Below are 11518 nucleotides of genomic sequence, written 5' to 3' on the forward strand. Positions count from 1 at the left end.
CTTGGAATAAAGGAATAAGTGGATGGATGAATGAATGATGCTTCCAGGGTCTAAGAATCCAACCCACAGTGATGTGAGCTTGGGCCTGCCTACCCTCAATGTTCATGCTTTTATAGACATTACAATTTGAAACGTACGGGTTCAAAACAGTCAGAAGGAATCATCACTGCACATACTGTTTTTCCCAGGAAATGCAACCTCCAATGCCTACAGCAATGTGTTTGTATTATTTGAATGATGTTCCACCTATTAAATCCCTTAACAAGGATGTTAAAACTATATTGTAAGAGAAAATGGGCAGAAAGACACGGAAGGGAAAACAGTAAGAGTTTAATGTTGGAATTATCTAAGGCAAGATTTTTAGGCAAGAATAATTAAGAGAGTAGATGTTGTGTTCTCACCATGAATAAATGAGGATTAAGTGAGGTAATGTATATGTTAATTAACTTGATTAAGCCATTCTACAAGATATGCATATTTCAAAACACCATGTTGTACAACCATAAATACATATAATTCTTGTCAATGTAAAAATAACTTGGCTAATTTTTTTTTTAAAAAGAAGGTAAAAGATAATAAGACCATCTGTGAGCCAGGTAAGGTATGTGAGCACAGTTCCAGAAACACGTGCTTATATGCAAGGGTCTTAATTTAGGCAGGGGGAACTAACAAGGGGAACATGTACAGGACCTTCCAGAGGTCATAGCTGGTCCCAAGGGTGCCTTCATGTGAAAACATACAACCCTTTGAAGGGACAGGTTAGGGAGCCACTGGCATCTTGTGCGAAATGGCAAAGGGAACATAGGAGTCTGCCATGGCCGACAGCTCCAGGTTCTGGGCTGAAAACGTCCCCTCAGAGGTAAGATGAGCTGGGGACTGGAGGGAAAAGCTAAACTGGTGACAAAGACTGCCCTTGTCAGAGCAGGGGACTCCGGGGAGCAGTAAAGACGGTGCATGCTCTGTCTTGGTTCAACAGCAGAAAGGCCGGGCTGCCAACCCGCGGACGGAGGCAACCAGTATCGGAGGCAGCACCTTCAGGAACGCGCGGAGCTGCGGACACCCCAGCCCCGTACACGCGCCCTTCACGACATGGGTCCACACCTCGCTTTTTCCTTGCAGCTTCCATCGCCGGCCAGTTCCTGACTTAGGCTTTTAAACGTATCCCTAATGCTTGTCTTCTCCCCGCGTGGCTGTGAGTGACTGGGCTCTGACACTCGGGGACCCGCAAGTGCAGGAAGAAACTGTGACATCCTGGAGATGGTCGGCGGGGTGGAGACGCATGCAGCGTGCACAGTTCTGCTCCGCCACGTCTCCTGCCCGGCCCCTCTGGTTCTTCCAGCTGCCACCCTTCTCTCTGCCCTGGAGAACGACTTATCCAGACAGCCGCAAGGGGCGCTGTTGCCCCCGGGTTTCCGTTTGGGCTGGTGGTTGGGAGGCCTTGGCTGGAGGCCAGAGGGAAGAACGAGAGTGAGTCTGGCTCCCTTCCTTGGGTCCTTCCAGGGTGCCCTGTCCCTCACCTGACACCGGCTGGTCGGGTTTCAGTAGCCTCCGCCTCCTCTCTGGGACACAGGGATGCTGAGGCACATTGCTGCCACCAGCCCCACGTTCCTGCATCATCCAGGCACCTTCAAATGAGTCATTTCGTAGATAAAGTCACCTTGAATTGTAGTCTGGTAGTATCATGCTTTTATAGCTTTCTTATTGGGAGCCAGACTCATAAAAAATTTATTAATTCCTTCAGCAATTATTTATTCAATGCCTACTGTGTGCCACATACTATTTTATGTGTTAAAAATACAGGAGTAAATAAGATAGACAAAGAACTGTGCACATGTATACATATATACATGTCTACATAGTACATATACATATACATTCACACATACCTTGTACATACACATATACAGTCACACAAACACGCATAGATGCTGCTTCTGCGCACCATAACACACTTGTTAACAGCATGGTACAGTCTGGGTTACACTATCTGGTTTCAAACTCCTGCCCCACTTGACTAACTATAAGATTCTGCCATAATTCATTAAACTTCTCTGTGATGTAGTTTATTCATTTGTAAAATTAAAGATAGATGGATGGATGGTTAAAAAGACAGATGGATATTTAGAAAGGGGATGGGGGGGTAGATAGATAGAAAGGACACACTTCACTCGGATTTTGAGAGGATTAAGTAAGATGATACAAGTGAGGCCCTTACTGAGGAGTACCCTGAACAAATGCAGACCGGTTATATTATCTTGTGCAACTTCCATTCCAATGGACTGGGAACAGATGAAGGAGAAAAGCAAGCCATGGTGACCTCAGTCACAGTACTATGGGTCTCAGAGATTCCATTTTCTCATCCATTAAATGAGAAAAAATAAACCATTTCAGTTGGTGGAAGAATTAAATTGGAGAATTTATGAGATATGGTCAGTTATGTCACTCAATAAGAGCTATGGTCATCTATCCCTTTACTGCTTAATTCAGATCCCTTGCTTTTTAGAATTGATATGATGTTCAAAATCAGCTTCTTCTATACAGACCCCTAGGAAACCACTGGCTTCCGACTTGCTCCCAACTCCCCCTTCTTCTACTGAGCCAGGCAAGCTAAGTAGATGAGTGGGGTTCCAGCAACAGCCTGGGACTGCAGGTAGGTACAAAAAGAGAGAAATGACAGAGTGGAGACACAGCAACTTCTGTCTGTAGGGGAACTGGGGGAGTCAGGGGAAGGGGCAGGAATACAAGAGAGCAGAGAAATAAGGCATGCAGGGGAGAAAGTAAACTGTGCTTCTCATGGTTTTGCTTTCCCCCTTCCCCTTCTGTTTTCTCTTTATTTTTAGTGAAATTTCCTTTGAAAATTGTAATCTTAGTGTGCTAAGCAAAAACAGTAAAGGGAAGACTATGTATACTTGACCAAGAGAACAAAGGGCAAAGGTAGGTACTCTTGGTAAGAGAGGTGGCCCGAGATGGAGACAGCCTCTAGCCCTTCCCGGGTGTAGCTGTTTGCCAGACTGTGTCTATCCCCCACCTCTTCTCTTGCCCGTTCTCTCCCCGCAATGACATACTTCTTAGACAAGGGAAATTCTAAAGCAAATATATTAACACTTTAACTTGTGCTGATCTGGTTGTGGAGGCATGGATGTCTCATACTTCTTTGTACTTATAAAGTAGCATAAAAAATTGAGATAAAATTCCACCCTTAGGAAATAATCTGAATTTTAAACAAAGATATAAGCACAAGAATCTTTCTCTAAATATTATTTATCAGAAAAGGCGGGGGAAAGGAAAGAAACTATCAGTGGTCAGTATTGAGATGAAGGCTCAGTGAATCATGGTGCATCTGTTCACTGGAATATTAAACAGTTGCTAAAAGGCCTGCTTACAGAGTAGAACCAAAAATTCTACTACGCAATATAAACAATATAAACAATTGAAATATGCTAAAATGTCAACATTGATTGCCCAGAAATTGTACAATAATAGTTAACATTTACTTACTACATAATAGGTATTGTTATATGTTGTTTATGTAAATAAAACTTGTATAATTCTCAGAATAACTCTGAGTAAATACTATTACTATCCTCATTTTACGGATGAGGAAACTGAAAAGGTAAAGGTAAAGAACTTGTCAAAGTGTACACAGCCGGCAAGTGGCACAAATGGGATTTGAGCCCAGACATTCAGCATTAAAAGTAAGCTTTTAACTACTATGCTAAACTGCCTCCCATACATAGGCTGATAATAACAATAGCTACCGTGCTCGCTTCGGCAGCACATATACTAAAATTGGAACGATACAGAGAAGATTAGCATGGCCCCTGCGCAAGGATGACATGCAAATTCGTGAAGTGTTCCATATTTTTTAACCTAGTTACAACCTAAGAATAGGGGGAAGGGGGAAAGGGAGGTGAGGGGGGGGAGGTGGGTAGAGAAAAGGGGATTGGTGGGATTACACCAGCGGTGCATCTTACAAGGATATATATGAAACTTGGTAAATGGTCTGTGAAGCTAGTGAATGATGCCCCATGATCATATCAATGTACACAGCTATGATTTAATAAAAAAAAAATAAAATAAAAAAATAAAAGATAATAAAAAAAACAATAGCTACCAACTATCAAGGGCAGTAATCATCTCAGTTAATTCTCACAACAACCCCTTGTGTAGACATTGTTAACAACATGAAAAAGAAGAAAAACTCACCATTAGAGATGGCTAAGTAATTTACCCAAGGACAAACAGGCAGGAACCGAGAACCCAAGTCTCATGCCATAGCCCACGTCCTAATCATGACACTACACATTAATTCTACTTTGCACTATTTTATAAATCTTCTATAATAAGCATTTATTTTTTTGATAAAAAGGAGGAAAAGCAGAAAGAAAAAATCCAAAAGAAAAATCCTTTATAACAACGAAGAAATTTAAAAAACAAAATAATATCACAATCATGTTTTAGATTTAAAAGAAAACAAAATTTAAACTCCTATTTTATGGCTCACTTTACGTCTTTTTTAATATTCACTTTTCACAGTACTGTAGAGAAGTGCATGCAATTTTACATCACAAAGAAACAATTTTGACTGGTAACACTTGGGAAAGGCAACAATTCTTTATATGATTGGTTGGATAAACCTACTGCCATCGGCAGCTCACATCCAGAATTCAATTTAAGGCAATGACCAATGATGTTCTCTCCAAGCTTTGCAAGTTGTGTCTCATTACCCATTAGCCATCAAGAATTACTAATCACTGGGTGAGCTGAAAGCCACACATGGGCACATGACACGTCACAAGAACAGAATCCCTGCCTCTTCCAGAACACTGCTGACATGCAGGGCTACAAATTGGACAAAACAAGAGCACATCTGCAACTGCTGTAACACAGACACCACGAGACAGGGACAAAGGGTCTGAAAAGCAGCTACCTTTACCACCACCCTTCCTTCATCCCCAAATACTGCTTCATTTCTAAACACCCCTCTGGTTAGACAACTTCCCTCCCACTCTGGTAAAGTGAGTCCTGAGGTAGGGAAACGATGAGGAAAGAGACGGGGATTGGATAAAATCCTTCAAACAAATAACACAAAGACTGGCACTGAACATCTCCTGCTGTTCAGTTAACACTCTAAGCCACAAATCTTTTTTTTTTTTTCTTCAGAAATCAGTTGTCATTTGGATGGTCTAGATCTCAAATTCTTAATTTTGCTCTTTAAGTAATAATGTTCAGTTCATCTTTCATTTACTTTCAATAATAAACTATATTGCTTGATTTCCTTTTTTTAATGTTTAAAGATAGGTATTATTCCTTTTTGTAAATTTTTAATTATTACAAATACATAATAGTCACATATGCATATGGGGTTAGAGACAGATATTTCTAAATGCAGGCTTCCTATTACGCTAACTGGAGAGATATTCAAGTCACACCAGGGTTACCTCCACACAGCTCCAGCTCAGTTAAATCTCTACCAATTCTGAGTCCTGAGTAATGGACATCCACAGCATTTAATTAACTACTTTAAAACAACAGTTTGGGAAATAGGTGGCCCACTCTTAGAGATTAAGCCAGTTAATACAGGCTATAAATAATAAAGCCTTTTTAAAAATATATATAATGAGATGATAAGTTTTATTTCCAACAACTCCATGAGTCCGGGGGAATAGACCACTATGCAGGTTACTCTCCAAGAAGGAAGTGGTCAGAGTGGAGATGAGTCTATACCTCCTGGGAGCTACGTGAGCACCTGTAATTATGTGAGCACCTGTAATTCCTTCTTAATAGTGCCCTCATGCTCAAAGGAAATCTCTCCAAAGTTCTTGGCACACAAAAATGTTGAATATGAATGCATTTTTGGTAGAAATGGTCAACAGATGGAATTCTGAATCCTGACCTGGTTGATACAGAGACTTGAACTAGTCTCACATGGTTTATATAACTATAAAAGTAGAACATATTCACCAAAAAACTACAAAACTGAAGGAGAAGAAAGTAAAACTCTAGGAGAGAGTCTTAATGATCTAAATTAGGGAATGATGTCTTAAGGAAAAAAAATAAAAGGAAAAGTTTTATAAAATAGATAATTCAAATATAAAAGTCACACTTAAACCACAGATACTAAAAAAAAAGAAGTAAAGAAAGAAGTCCCAGATTAATGATCTTTGCCATATATATAAAACAAAGGATTAGAACCCAGCACACATAAAAAATTATTACAAATCAATGAGAAAGATGAACATCAAAAAAGGCAAAAGCTACCACAAAATAATTTACTGCAGAAAACGTTAAAATGATCAATATTCACATGAAAAGATACTTAACCTTATTCATTACCAGAGAATGACAAACAAAAACCCAAAACACTACAATATTTTGTATGTACCACATTGACAATGAAAATATAAAAGCCTGACAATACCACTGCAGGTGAGGCACAAAAGCATCTAGAATTCTTATACAATGCTAAGGGAAACAGAAACTGGAGAGCAATCTTGAAGTATCTGGTAAGTTAAGAGATGCGTGCCCTCCCACCTACCAATTCTACTCCTAGTTAGGTGCTCTGGAGAAAAATGTCCCACGTGTGCACATGAAAATATATACTGCATCACTACCTGTCCTGGGAAACTAAATCTCCATCAACAAGAGAAAGGATGAATCAAATCCATTAAATTCCTACAATGAAAAACCATAGTGCAATAAAAATAAATAAACTATATCTACATGTACTAATGTGATCAATCTCCAAAACCCACAATACAAAGCTAGGAAGCAGACTGAAAGGACAGCATGCATGATAACATCTTTCATATACAATTTTTAAAAATCCCAAACAATCCCATTTTACATTTAGATATATGTGCACGGACAGGAAAGTATAAAAAACATGCTGAAAATGACCATGCCAAGTTCAAGCTTGTGACTGCCTCCTGGAGAAAAGTCATGGGACCTGGGTGGACCCACAGGCACCCTCAACTGCAATTGTTAGGTTTTGCCTCTTAAACTGGGAAGCGGATACACAGGTGTTATATTATTGTTTGTTCACAATAAAAGCAGAGAGTAAAGAACCTCACTAGCTGAGGTAGGTATAAAGGGTAAAATAAGGTCCTACAGATCTATGATCGATTATATACTCTAATAATATCTCAGCATCAAAAATTGTTAGACTTATCCTTTGGGACCCATTTGCAAAGTTAATACACTTTGCTTATTACTAAAAATGACTAAATGTATACACCTTAAACACCTAGGCATTATATCCATATAAAAAAGTGATTCTAGGAATTTTCCTGGTTTTCTCTCCTTTTGTAGAAGAGCACTGATTTTGAGCAGGACAGATATACACTGAGGGTCACTGTTCCCTGGTATCAAAATGTCCGGTGCTGAGACACTGGTTATAGGCCACAGGGTAACAGACATGAATTCACTTCCCCTGGTCTTCACCTCAACTGTCACGGCATAGGGAGGAACAAAGGAGACCTCACCGAAACACAATGTGGAATCTTTAAGACTGGACAAAACAAACAGTTAAGAATATATCTCCAGAAAAATCAGAGAAAGGAGCAAAGGAACAAAGGAACCACAAAAAAATAATAATAAATGTTGACACTGCAGTGGCACATTCCAATACATAAAGATCATTTCCTTTTTATGGCCACATGCAGAAACCATGTGACAAGTACATATACAAGGGAACCAAAATTTTAAGGAAAATCTGTCTTACAAAAACCCCAATGGGTTAAATTAGATTTTTTTTGAAAAGTCAATATTTGGATTTGTAAGGTCTAAGATAAGCCAGTGCAAAATAGCATAAAAATCCCCTGACCTAACTCACAGTTTATACATTAAGTCAAACCAAAAATAAGTTATCAGCTGCACTGTCAGTATAGAAAAAAATCAATATTTTCCTATCATACCATCTGCTTTAGCGTTGCAAGTTAATAAATTTAGCTGGTGAAATTTTCTTCTCTCTTTGGATTCTGGAGAGAAAATACATTTTCAATAGTTAATCTAGTAGCTTACTATATAGAGGAATGAAAAATGAAATACTATTATTTGAACATGTGAGTTTGCCATGTACGGCAACAGAATTTTTCAACCACTGAAGTCACAAACCTGTATTACATCTATAATTCAGTTCACTCTATCCCTAGTCATCCTGCTTCCCAAATTCCTGCCTCATTTATCCCCCCAAAGGGTATTGATCAATCAAGAGGATAAAATAACACAAACTCTGGAAGGTAACTTAGGATTTGGGACCCACTTTCAAACCTGAATTCATTTTCCTTTTCTCCAGAAATACACAATTCACTACATTTATTTTACTTGAGCACATATGTATCAACAGATCCACAAACAGATGAGTTTCAGAGAATTTTCCTAATTTCCTCTAACTTTTTAGGAAAATGTTGAAAGAGATAGGCACACACTGAGATTCCTCATAGCCTGATAATACTAAACTTCTGAAGAAAATAAGTTAATGTGATCTTCAACTTTTAGACCATATTCCCCAATTAAAACAGGCTTTCACAGACATTTTCAAAACAAGAAAATATATATTGAGTACTTACCATGTGCCCAGTATAGATGTATATTGCCTTTATGTTTTCTTACATGTGCTGCTATAATACCCAGGCATTAAAACTGATGCTGGTATTTCAGTTCAATTCTTCTTCTACAACATTTCAAAAATTCTATAAAAAGTTTTCTTTTACTATTTACCCTAATATATTTTCCTATTAATATGCCTGGCAGCAAGTAACCAGTCAGATAAAAGTTCCTTTTGATGTAAGTTTTTAAGTTAGTAGGACATATCCAAATTGACTTTAGTTTGCAAAATCATGAAATTAACATAACTTTTCTGCTTCTGGTATATTCTATGTTTTTAAGAAAATTGCTCTATCCTTCCTGTAACTTTCCTTCCACTTCCCATTTATATCGTCCCCTGGGGTTATTGAAAGTTAATGCCTATAAAAGGTTTTGTGTTTTCTTGACAAAAAGAGGGTGAGAGAAAAGCATCATTATATCATTACAATGTATAAACATTTAGGGGCATCCATACAAACTGAATATAAAATTTTAAGTTTCCCAGAAACACAGCATAAAGACAACTACCTATGGTGCCATACTTCCAAAGAAACTGCCATCCTCTGTATTATCTCTATTTTTTTTCATAGAGGAGAAGAAAATAAATATTATTTTTTATTTTTTATTTTTTTATTAAATCATAAACACATAGATCATGTATACATTAATGCATTTATGGGGTACAATGTGCTGATTTCATATAGAATTAGGAATGCTTACATCACACTGGTTAATAAATGCCTCATCTGATTTACTTAATTATTGTGTTAAGACATTTATACTCTATATTAATAGATCTAACATGTACCTTTGCATTATGCACCATAGGTGTGATCCCATCATTCACCCTCCCTCGATCTGACCTCCCACCTCTCTCTCTATCCCTCCTCCTCCCTCCTTCATCTTGGGCCATAGTTGTGATCTATTCTTTATATGAAAGTGTGAGTGATTATAAATTCCTTTCATAAGGGTGGTGCCTGTGGCTCAAGGAGTAGGGCACCAGTCCCATATGCCAGAGGTGGCGGGTTCAAACCCAGCCCCGGCCAAAAACCACAAAAAAAAAAAAAAAAATGAAATTGCTTTCATAATAGTACTGAGTACATTGGATATCTCATTTTACCTTAAAGGATAAATATAGACTCAGGGTGAAGGGACAGGCATCTGTAATCCAGGCAAATGGAAATCAGATAAAAGCATTCTTGAGATACTTTACTAAGCAGGATATGTTCCAGCTCCATTCATGTAAATGTAAAAGAGGTAAATTCTCCATCTTTTTTTAAGGCTGCATAATATTCCATGGTATACATATGCCACAATTTATTAATGCATTTATGGGTCTATAGGCACTTGGGATTCTTCCATGACTTGGCTATTATGAATTGAGCTGCAGTGAACAATTTGCTGCAAATATCTTTGTTATAAAGTGATTTTTTTTTTGAATGCTCCAAAACACTCAAAGAGGAAGAGAAGTAGACAGCAAAAATGGATCATTCCTTGAGAGAATTGTGCAACCACTTTAAAAGAGCAAACATTCACCCCATAGGAATCCCTGAAGGAGAAGACGATGGTCCGAAAGACACAGATGCTCTACTCCAAGAGATAATTGAGGAGAACTTCCCAAGCATGGCAAGAGTTACTGAAATTCAGATAGCAGACAGTTTCAGAAACCCATCATGACTCAACCCAAATAAAGCATCTTCTAGACACACTGTAATTAACTTTGCCAAAGTTAATATGAAGGAGAAAATCCTGCAAGCAGCCAGATGTAAGAAAATCATAACCTACTAGGGGAAGAATATTAGAATGACAGTAGATCTCTCTGCTGAAACTTTTCAAGCCAGAATAGGATAGTCATTGACCTTCAATCTCCTAAAACAAATCAATTTTCAGCCCAGAATCCTGTATCCAGCTAAACTGAACTTCATTTATGATGGAGAAGTTGAATACTTTAACGACATACACATGTTGAAGAAATTTGCCATAACCAAACCAGCTCTTCAGGATATCCTCAGAATGATCCTCCATAATGACCAGCATGATGCTTTACCACCAAAGTAAACTCACTCTGAAATTCTTGACCAAAATCCAATTTCCACAGTGGTGTAAAAATTCAAAATGTCCACTGGAATTGAAAAAACTTGACACCCAAAATACTACCAGGCTTATCAATACTCTCAAATTAATGTGAACGGCTTAAACTGTCTCCTTAAGAGGCACGGGTTGGCTGACTGGATACAAAAACTCAGGCCAGATATCTGCTGAATACAAGAATCTCATCTTACCTTAACAGATAAATATAGACTCAGGGTGAAGGGACAGGCATCTATAATCCAGGCAAACAGAAATTAGAAAAAAGCAGGGGTGGAAATTTTATTTGCAGATACACTAGGCTTTAAACCAACATAAGTAGGGAAAGACAAGGATGGTCACTTCATATTTGTTAAGGGTAACACTCAACATGATGAGATGTCAATTATCAACATTTATGTGCCCAACCTGAATGCTCCTCGATTTTAAGTGAGACCATAACAGACATAAGCAATTTAATATCTTCAAGCACCATAATAGTTGGAGATTTTAACACCCCTTTAGCAGTGTTGTATAGATCCTCCAAGAAGAAACTAAGCAAAGAAATTTTGGACTTAAACTTCACCATACAACAATTGCACTTAACAGACATCTATAGAACATTTTATCCTAACAAAACTGAATACACATTCTTCTCATCAGCCCATGGAACATCCTCCAAAACTGATTACATCTTAGGTCACAAGTCTAATGTCAGCAAATTTAAAAAAATACAAATTATTCCTTGTATTTTCTCGGATCATCACGCAATAAAAGTTGAACTCACAAATAATAGGTATCTGCATACTCGTACAAAGACATGGAAATTAAATAACCCTATGCTGAATGATAACTGGGTCATAGA

General features: G+C 38.1%; 1 non-coding gene across 1 annotated transcript; it reads left to right on the plus strand.

Moving 5' to 3' along the window:
• Positions 1 to 3759: 3759 nt before the first annotated feature.
• On the plus strand, positions 3760 to 3866 carry LOC128567005 (U6 spliceosomal RNA). The gene has a single exon (XR_008374682.1). It is a non-coding gene; the product is annotated as a U6 spliceosomal RNA (small nuclear RNA).
• The last annotated feature ends 7652 nt before the right edge of the window (positions 3867 to 11518 follow it).

The sequence above is a fragment of the Nycticebus coucang genome, chromosome 15 (assembly GCF_027406575.1).
Source record: "Nycticebus coucang isolate mNycCou1 chromosome 15, mNycCou1.pri, whole genome shotgun sequence".
In the NCBI taxonomy this organism is placed as follows: domain Eukaryota; kingdom Metazoa; phylum Chordata; class Mammalia; order Primates; family Lorisidae; genus Nycticebus; species Nycticebus coucang.